At 27.7% G+C, this 11,183-nt stretch overlaps 1 pseudogene; it reads right to left on the bottom strand.

Moving 5' to 3' along the window:
- Positions 1 to 1,357: 1,357 nt before the first annotated feature.
- Positions 1,358 to 2,233, bottom strand: LOC111033793 (annotated as a pseudogene).
- Between the last annotated feature and the right edge of the window lie 8,950 nt (positions 2,234 to 11,183).

The raw sequence follows: 11,183 nt of genomic DNA, 5'->3' as shown, positions 1-11,183 counted from the left end.
ACAAAAATATTTGAAAATTTTCGTAATTTTGTCAAAATTTGACCTTTAAATGGTAAAAAAAATAATAATTCCTAAGTATTTTTAATATTTTTGAACTGCTAAAAAATTAATGACTTATGAGGAATCTTGCATTACATTTTCAAAATTTTTGACCGAACGAAAAATTTATTATTGACATTTAAAGAAAATAAAATATATTTCACATGTTTATAAATAACTCGATAAAAATATAAAATTCAAAAAATTTTGAAAATTGTTGGATACACGTCATAATGTCGCTGTAATTTTGTCGCTGTAAAAATGTCGTGAACACAAAAATGTCACGAATACAAAAATGTCGCGAATACAAAAATATCGTGATGTCAAAAATATATATATTGATTTTATAGACTACAGGGTAGTACTACACAATACACATACCTATTATACGTAAAACGAACACAGATTACAAACTGCTCGTCGCAGTGTTCATTATCGCATTTATATTTTAGGTATTGTCCGAGTTGCGGTCGCAATAGACGAATTGCGGTCTTAATAATATTGAAGCTAAAATTAACGTCTTAATTGCTGTCAGTATCCGGTTATCGATTATCCGATGCTCTTATCCAATTTTCACGTCAATAATTTCAAGATCTAACGGTGAAGCAGTATTTAGTACCTATATCAGTATCCTTTTTTTAGCAAAATTTTGTAATTTATTATTTTCACGTATTATTACACCAATTATTATGATACGAAGCGCCAGCTTTATCCACAACGTAAGTCAACGTTATATCGTTTAGTCTATTGCAAGACGTTTTTGTATCAACAAGTTAAAATGCCACAACTATCTGTAATGTATAGTGAAAAAGGGAAAATTTTGCTTGTATTAAATAATTTTAAATTTAGAGAGTACCGTCTTCTTAAGACAGGAGAAATGTCTTGGAGTTGCACTAATAAAAATCGTGAAATGTGTATCATACAAATATGAGTAACTAACACAACTAACTATAAATTTGTATTTTGACGTAACGTATTTTGATCGTTTAATTTTTGTATTTAGCATAATAATATGTAACTTTGTCAATATTTAAAACATAAAAATTATTAATCATATTTTTTTACCGCAACTAGGATTTTTACTTATTTTGATATTTTATCTGTTTTGATCCCGACCGCAACTCGGTATCAACCATATTTTATATTGATATTTTAAAATTAGTTACAATGATATTATGATAAAATATCTGGTATTTCAGCCGATAAAATTGTGTCCAGAAATAATCTATATATCGAATAATTTTATAATATACAGAGTACACAAAAAAATAATAATAATTAAAAATGTTTGTAATAAATAAAATAATAAATTGTATTTTTATGTCAATTGATATTGGAAGTTATACGAAATTCCACCCAGGTAGTCGTTAATTGACCGATTTTCATAATCATCACATATGTCTTTAAGTCGAATTGCAGAATCTTTGTATTTTTTCTTTTTCAGAGGTTTGATGCCAGCAATATATTGTTCAACTTTTAGACGGTTTAAGCTTTCTTTTTTTTTCAGTGAATCGATAAAAATCCAAATAGATGGATGACGAGAACTTAACATTGAACTAAAACAATTATGCTAACCCTCGACTGAATTGTTAGTTCGTGGAATATCATACTTTAATAATGCATAACAATTCCATACATTTATAGAAAATAAAGGGGCTCTTCTCGCTCTCCGGCAGGGTCTTCCGATCCATGTGTCTTCAAAATAGTTGATTAAACCTGATAGACTCTCTTCATTTTCTCTATAAAACTCGGAATCCAACAGAGATTCAAATGCTGAAATTACATTATTTTCAGGTACATAAGCTAAGGCTGCTAGTTTTCTTAATTCGAGTTCAAAATTTGAATCGTTTGTATACCTAACTTGTAGCCCATTTGATTGTACATGTCGCCAAATAGATTGTGTTAAATGGAAAAAACACCCTTTAATGTTAATTGATGGAAAAACATATTTTGAAGCGTTCATAGCAGCTTTTTCAAAATCAAACATCATTGATTTTGGATTAAGCTGTGGTTTTAAAAATTTTAATGCTAAAAACATACGTTTGTAAGTATCTTCTTTTTTATTAGGAAGAAGTATATAAACAGCTGGTACAACTTTTGAATAATTTATTCCATTAATAGTATAGAGTTGGTGGAAAATACTAGGTACGCAAGAAAATGTACCATGGCATAACCAATGTTCACATTGTTCCATCAATTGTAAATTGCTGTCGGTAATAAAAATTAAAAACTGGTCTAAGTTATTTTCGTAATCAATGCTATCATATTTTAAAAAAAGCTCACCGGTTGAAGTTTTTGTGTAATTATCTGGTATTTTGAGTTCAATTACTGATTTTGGATCAGGAGGAGCTGATCTTTTTATTTTTCTAACTCGTTGAATTGTTCGTTTTAATCCTGTTGTACTCGGAAATTGTCCAGCTATGTTGGAAGTGGTCTAAAATCATAAACTAAAAATAATTATTTGAAAATTTTATATTATGTTTATAAATTATGTACCTGTAATGTCAGTGTTCCTAATACAGAATGGGTACTAAGTTGAGTAGTTTTTGCAATATTTTTAAGTCTTGCCATTGCTTCTTTAGCTTCAACTTTTGCAATATCGGCCACATGGTTATGTTCAGTAGTATGAACTACACTTTGTCCAAATTAATGTAATCGACCGCGATATTCTTTGCATTATACTCTACGCACTTCCAAATAATTTTATTTTCGTTTTCTCTTTCTTTCTTGTAAAAAAAAAGAATTAAAATTCAGTCATTTTCCATTTTTTTGGTTTATTATATACTCAAATGCCATAATGTACAGATTATATTATATTATAGAGTTTCTGTTACGGTTGCAGATTACACACTAATATTTATAAGGCGTTAACGCGGCGTTTTTGCTGCGATATTTTATCACGACATTTTTACCGCGACATTTTGACGCGACACCATTTAACGGATTAAGGTGTATCAATACATAATAATTTATAATATTATTATGTGTGGTCTGATAACTTACAATTCTCGCCAACGACCATCACCACGTTGAATACACCAGTTCTCGTCTGATCACTGAAGTTTAGGAACGTCGGGCGTAGTTAGGACTTGGATGGGTGACCGCTGGGGAACACTAAGTGCCGTTGGCTTTTTTTTTAAACACACATTTATAAATAATAACAAACCTTAATAAGATTTTGTACTTTTTTTCTTATTAGATTTCGTTTTTGCGATATTGGCCAAAACTCACTTACTAATGGTAATACGTCTGTGCATATAGAGGAAAAAAATAAACATAATACAAATACTGTATTTATTTATAGTTTTGATTCAACCATTAGTTAGGGAGACTAACTTTTTACTTAGGTACGAGTACTAAATTAGTTAAGTTGACTATATTGAATATTGATATAACCGAATTATAACACGACCGTCTGTTAGAATAATTACCTACATACATTTTGTGGTGCACCTAATTAGATTAAAGTTCAATATTTTGAAAACTTCATTGTGTATATTATAATATACCTATTAAATAATTATAGACGTGTGTAAAAGTGATTAAAAGTTTCAAGTCAAATAATATTTTTAAAATTAAACAAAATAACTAATATCGTTATTTTTCGTCTAAATAGGTACCTATTCAATATTATAAAAAATTGAATTTCAAATACCTATAAATAAAAATCATGACATGATGGATATACATATATTTATTTTAATTGTTATGAGGACAACACTTATGGGAGATATTATATTAAATTTTCAAGGTTTTTGAAAGTGACTAATAATTTTCATAAACACTTGCAAAAAAAAAAACAAAGAAAACAAAAATTACGAAAAATAGTTTAATATTGGAATAAATATTTTAACATTTCATTGTGTAAAGAAAATTAAAGTTTAAGTACCTATAATAGTGGAAAGTATAAAGTTTCTACTGTTCATGTTTTTGAACAGGTAATAACAAAATAACAAACAAATAAATCTTAATTACGCATTTGAATATACAATTTTGTCGTAAATATAGAACTTCAATCGTTCAGAAAAATGTGTGTGGGCTTACGCCTTTACAAGTTTACGTTTAAAATTTTTATTTCCAGTAATAAAAACTTCAGAGAACGCTTGAATTAAATGTTTAAGCTTTTTTATTTAAAAACGAACATTTTATCACATATAAATCGCATAAGAAAAATCATATGTAAAAAATGTAATTTATTTTATCTCTACCTATCTATTGTAAATAGCACAAAAAGAGAGCAAATTATTTTGAAAATAATTTTTATATGTCTAGACAATATTAATACAAATAAATTTGATGAAAATGTAAATTCAGTAGGATATCAAAAGAGAATGATTATTTTATATCATATTGCTTGTATAAGTTGCAAAGCTTATAATAATATAGCAATTTATAATAATTACAACAATTTTTTTGGTATTGATATTGATATATTGTATACTAAAAGTGCAGTTGAATATATTCAAAAATACAAAAGTTATTAACTAGTGTATGTGACACATGATGATATTGAATTATAATATTAAAAATAAATACTTATGCTTTATGGTGTAGTTTCAGTTATTCTCCATTATGTTCATGAAACAATTAACACCTACGGAATCATATCCTGTATAAAATATAATAGTGCAGTTATAGGTATCTATGATGGCACGACGCCGATTTATAACCAAATTAACTGTTAAACTATGACTTATAAGTAATCATTATGTGGTGAATCCTCTGAGTATGCTAAGCATAATAAATTAAAATGCAAAAATTATTTTATTTTTAATAAATATAAATTTAATACTATTTTTATTTGATATATTGCGTAGGTATTTAAAAAAAAATCGTTGTATGTATAACAAAAATGTTCCCACATCAAGGAAAAATCTTCCGAGCAAATTATAATTTATAGACTTATAGTCAATTATTGGTGTCTCTATGAGTTCCCCATGATGAGAGGCTGTTGAGGTCTAGGGAACAGCCCTCTCATAACACCGCCAAATCGCTATTCAATTAGTAGGTAATAGAAAATTCAACAGTTCTTAGTGGAGTTACGGTCATTTAAAATATGTCCGGATTATACATAAGATCACATTCAATTAAAAACCTATAACTTATAGTGGTTTATCTGACCTGATTTCGTCAAGTGAGAATTACGCCCCACCTTATTTGTTATTATCACACTTCAATCAAAATCATGCAAATTACAAAATCGTGTGTGTAAATACATATTAATAACTTACTGAATAATTAATAAAAACACTTTTGATAATGTCAATGAGGTGGGTTGGTGGGTGGGAGGGGGGGGGGGTGTTTGGCAGTGTCACTTGCGGTGGAATAGTACAAAAACAGCACCACCAGCCAACAAAGTAGGTTAAGTATTTTTAGAAAATTAAAATTTTGAGGTTTTTCCTTAATATCATCCGTAATGAATACTACATAGTTTTAAAAACCAACCCGCAAGCTCATTGAACTCTTAACTAAGTTTAGTAATAATATTGATCTTTTCGTCTGTTCGAGCAGTATATCTGTATATAGCAGACTGTGTGGCATCTGTGTAACACATCATATCCATATTAATACATTACAATATTTATGTTATTACGTTACTTATTATTACGATGTGGCAGTCTGCAGACGATTGAACATATGGTACAAATTATTGGGCAACTAAAGATTTTAATGCCTGTTGCTGTTAGTGTTGTAAAAGAAATGTATTTAAAAATGGCTTCCGAATAAATGTTTAATCGATCGTAACACAAATACATCAACAATAGAGTAATAATAGCAATAATAATTTATTGACCATATGTAGTTATATTTTACAGTTATAACAAAAATATTGAGTATAAAGGCCCAACGCAGCACTGAGGAGAACCTCTTGTTGGTGAAATTGGAGTACTAATAAAAATCCTAAGTAATTAAAATAACATAAACATTTAAAATAACAATAAATTTAAACATTAAAAGTAAAAGTATTAAAAGTTAAAAATTAATATGAAAGACAAAAAAAAAATATATGTATATAAGTAAATAAATCAATAGGTTGTTATCATAATTTAATTAAAGTTAATTATATTCACATCACATCATATACACTATACTTGTATTGTTTATAGGATTTGCAATTTATGATATGCAATGGTAAGTTATCAGTAGGTTAAGAAATAGGTACCTATGAAAAACATACGCTTGCTTTAATCGAACGGGTAATAGGGATCTCTTTATTATTTTCTTACCTTATGTTGTAGTAAGTTGGTTTTAAAATTTTAAATTAATTAGACTCATTTAATTTACGAAATAAAGGTAATTTTTTTGGAATAATTTTTGTACTGAAAAAACATTAAATTCTTTGTATAGTTGTGCAGAATAATATGTGGTTTGCTTAGCATTATTTTTACTATGCTTTTTTGGTTTAACTTAATTTATAATATTGTATTTTTTTCTGATACAGAGATAACTTTTAAGCACAATGTAAAATTAATAATATTTTCATGTTTGGAATTTTGGCGATCGTTTATTTTGTACACAAACCTAGTTCACATTGACCGATTTCCTACTTTGACCTTAACACACATAACGTTTATTATTGACTACAATATAGGTATTGAAAATTACATTGATATAATAATAACTATTTCCGTTTAATATCAGCTTTTAAAGGATGTCTGAGTTCGATAATAGGCACTAAATAGTAAATATATATCATACAGCTTACTATGACACTATTACGAAATTGCACTTCCGATTTCTAATTTTGTATTTTCATGTGGTCTTGATTAGGTTATCTATAGTTAAATATAAAATGAGAAATGAGGCATATTATATAATATGTTTACTTTATTTTTAAATAGATATATATTAGGTATCTGCTAGTTTTTAAATTTTTAGTGAACTGCAGTCTGTACTCGGCCGTGCTTTGAGGAGAAAAAATATAAGAAAATTTATATTTTCGTATTTTGGTGACTTGTCAGTGACCTAACCTGACAAGTGACAAATACCTAAATTAACAGTTAACAATATACTGTTAGTATTACAGGATATTGACGTATAGTCGTTAGTCGAAACTCGAAACTGGAAATTGTATCGCCCGTATATAAATGTATGATTTATTTTTAATCGGTGCATTCTCATGCTCGGAGTTCCGATTATAACACACTCAAAACACAACTTAAAAGTCATATATCAAACAACACAACTTCAAGACTGTAATAGGATTTTCGTTAGATGGAATTTGCTATATCAATAATATTTATTTGAAATCAAATTACAAGTACAGATAATAAAAAAATAAGATAAATTAAATAAGGCTCAAAATACATTAAATTTGATCCTTTGTTTTAGATAAAAGCTAAAGATAGAGTTCGCTACAATACAGTAATTACCTATTTGAAAAAGTTATGAAAATGTAAAAGAAAATAGTACGTACAATGTACATGAATAAAAACAAATATAAATAATAATGATAGCACAATAACATGATAAGTTCTAATTTCTAACTATTATTTAAATCATATTATATTATTGATGATTATATGAATCTAAAGTATTCACATGAATTTTAAGAGATTTAAATTTTGGAATATCTGATTCCAAAGATTTACTCAGTTTTCTAGTTACATTAATTTGGCCACATTTAGATTCATTTACAATTTTGTTATCTAAATATTTTTGATAATTTTGTAACTGTTAGTTATAACTTATAAATCACAATACAAAATACTTTTTTTATTTAAGTTGAAATGAAACCAATATTGAAAATCACAAAACAAAGAAAACTTATGAATCAGATTCAAATTTCGTTTTCAAAATTAAAATCCATCCAACTAAAGACCTACTAATTGTCAGGTGATTAGTTTTAAATACTACCGTAATGTATGATGATAACTGCAGTCTCCTTATAAATATCCACTTGTGGCCTCTGAGTATAATATTGATGAGGGCCTACCGGGAAAACCCCGAATTCCCGAAGGGCCTATCCGCCCATGGAGTTAGAAATACAATTTGAATAAATATGTATTTAAGGAAAACGCAAGTTCTAAAAATAGTAAATAGATCTAAGCAAAAGACTCATCCAGTATTTTATAATAATATGTCATATAATGCCATATTTATACAAAGTTGAGCAATAACGAGTTACAAAGTTAAGTTACTTTTAAGTTTTTACAAACTTACTTTTCCACGATGTCCAGTTAGTAACCAGTTAAATTATTTTAGTCACTTTAATTGTTTCCTAACATAAATCCCATAGTTTAAAAATGTATTTTCTTCCCTACAAATTGTTATTCTTAAATATAAAAAAAAAAATTGTTATGTTATTAACTTGTTTTAAATATTAAATTATAAACTGTAGAAGTATAGAACTCAGTATTTCTGGATTGAACAGGGTCCTACGTAATGTACCTATTTAAATTATGAAGAAGTTTATATAAATGTAATAAAATGTCTGTAGAAAATTACAATCTCAAACACATTAATTTCAAATTTTTCAATACGAACACTATCTTATAACCTAGTTTGACGTTGGTGCCATGATCTCTTATTAACATAAATAATTAATCGCTTTTGTCAGTTGGATTCTATCATTGTTGTGTATATTAACATAATATAATATAAATATGTTTATGAGAATGACAGTAGTTATAATTTAAATTCGTATGTAAGCATATTAATTGAGTGTTGACACAAATAAGCTGAGTCAATAATAGTTATTTTTTTCATTATTATTTATTAAATTCTAATACGAATTTCTATGGTAGGTCAACTAAAAATGTCTACTTTTTAAATATATAATATTGAACTCCAAAATAAGATGTTGATCTGGTAGTTGCGGTCGGTCCGAAGAGTTTAATGTGTTTATATTTTAAACAAAGTCGTGTCTGAGGCTTTGTTTCATTTGTAATTTCTTGTGTGTGTTTGCCGTTCGTGAATCAACACTTTGTGCAATGTGCTGGAACGCAACATTTTAGTCTTTATATATAATATGACTATAATTGTTTTTTTTTAAAGAGGGATATCTGTAAGTTTTAATAGAAAAATCATATAATTTCACGTAAAATGACAATACTAGAAATATAGTGAAACACAGTGCATTTTAGTTTAAAAAACATTATTTTTTTAATACAAAATGAAAACAGAAATCGCTGATAATATATTAATAGTAATAATAATAATAATAATAATAATAATTTAATAATAGAGTAAATTATTCGGCTGGTTTTCTATATTTTCCGGAGCCATAAAGTAATTGGACAAGGCGGCGGAACAACTATATTAGATAATAAATAGAGCTAGGATTTTGGCAATTTTGCATTTTTTTTATTCAAGCGCTATACTGTTCTAACCAAAAACTAAATATATTCCGTAATATAACAATAATATAGAATGGGTAATTTTTATTTTGCATTTTTTTGTATTTTTTTGCATTTTTAAGCTCATTTTTACAAATATTACATTCATTTTGTGTATTTAAACTAATTTTCGTATATTTGAAGTTTTTTTAATATGTGTTTTATAGGCAATCTCAGTTAGTACCTATAGTTCTCTTAAAAAAATAGTACCTTTGAAATGATATCTACAACATACCATAATATTATCGCTGTTAAACCCTTTTTCGATAAAATTATTATCACTTGTCGCAGAATCGGGAAAATTATTATTTTTGTGTAATATCAAAAATGAATAAATAATAATTATTTATTTTAAAATTAAAATCTATAAGTTCATTTTTTAGAGTTTTATGTCATTTTTGCATTTTTCTCAGTGCATTTTTGTGTATTTTTTAGGTCATTTAAGTCCTAGCTCTAATAATAAATAACAATATAATGTGTAGTCCATTTATTGGCGATTCTCGCAGACGACGCGGTACCAGCGATAAGTGATAACTAGCCGCAGCTACAATTAGGTACTTCTTGTATCATTTTTATCTATGGACTATGGGTCTTAAGCTTTTACAGTTCATGTATACGGTATACGTATGTATATAGTATAATATGTATATATATATCTAACCACATAATGAATTTGGTTGATTTAAATACCAACCACAGGCCACCTTTTCTCTAAGTGGATTTTTAGGTTCTTCGGAGACAGGGGGACACAAAGCCCGAAAGGGGGATGTATAGTCACGGTATCTTTGTATTAATTGTATGTTCAAAGTTGTACCTACGTTACCAGGGAATAATAGGTATAGCAAATAATACGACATAGTGGCGTCCAATTCGATTAAGGGCCTCTCCGACTGAGCTTGCCGGATAAGCCTGCAACCTCTTTTCAGTAGTTGTTTTTTTCTGTCAATAACACTACTCTACTCTTATAAGTGTTATTTTTTTTATTTAACTTATACAATTCGCATGTAATGCTTGGATATAGATTGTAAATATTGTATTTAATTAAAAAAAAATTACTTGATTTTTAACAAATTTAAGTTACTTTTTTTATATCTAGCTTGGAACTTTTAAAAGTTAAACAATATCAGCTCGATTTTAATTCTTCAATGTTGACTTGACGAGGAGTTGAAAAAAATGAGTTAGCTTCCCCAGTTATGCATGTATTATGTACTCATTATAATATATTGTGTAAGCCGTGTGTACGCACTAAACTTGAGTACCTATATACAGGACAAAGAGAACACTGTACAGAGTGCTGTAATGAATAGTAACAATACGAAATTCGGTTTACTACAATAGGTACTTTTGTATTATGTATAACACTTATACTCATCCCGATTTATACTCGTGGAGGCATATAGTGGGTGAGCACCGCTATTATATTATATCGTCCATCAGTCATCACTATATCATGTTACAATCATAATTATATGTAGGCATAATACAGGAATATTATTGTGTACCTAACTATGCAATATCGTAGAAAAAACAGGGCTTTTAAACATTTTTTTTAATCAATTTTATTTCCCAAGATAATATTATATTGTCTCATTCTGCAAGTCTAAGATTAAAAAAAATGTCCACCAATAATTCGGAGTAGAAACGGAGTGGGTACGACGTATGCATAACATTAAAATAAATATTGATATTTATTAGTCAATAATAATACGATTTACAATAGAAGCATTATCTGTTAACATATGAAAATAACATTGATATTTTGTTTTTGTTTCTCACAGCATCTGCACGTGCGTCTTATTCAGACGT

The sequence above is a fragment of the Myzus persicae genome, unplaced genomic scaffold (genome assembly GCF_001856785.1).
Source record: "Myzus persicae strain clone G006 unplaced genomic scaffold, MPER_G0061.0, whole genome shotgun sequence".
Lineage (NCBI taxonomy): Eukaryota > Metazoa > Arthropoda > Insecta > Hemiptera > Aphididae > Myzus > Myzus persicae.
Note: the sequence above shows the minus strand (reverse complement) of the source record. Positions and strands in the feature narration are given on the sequence as shown.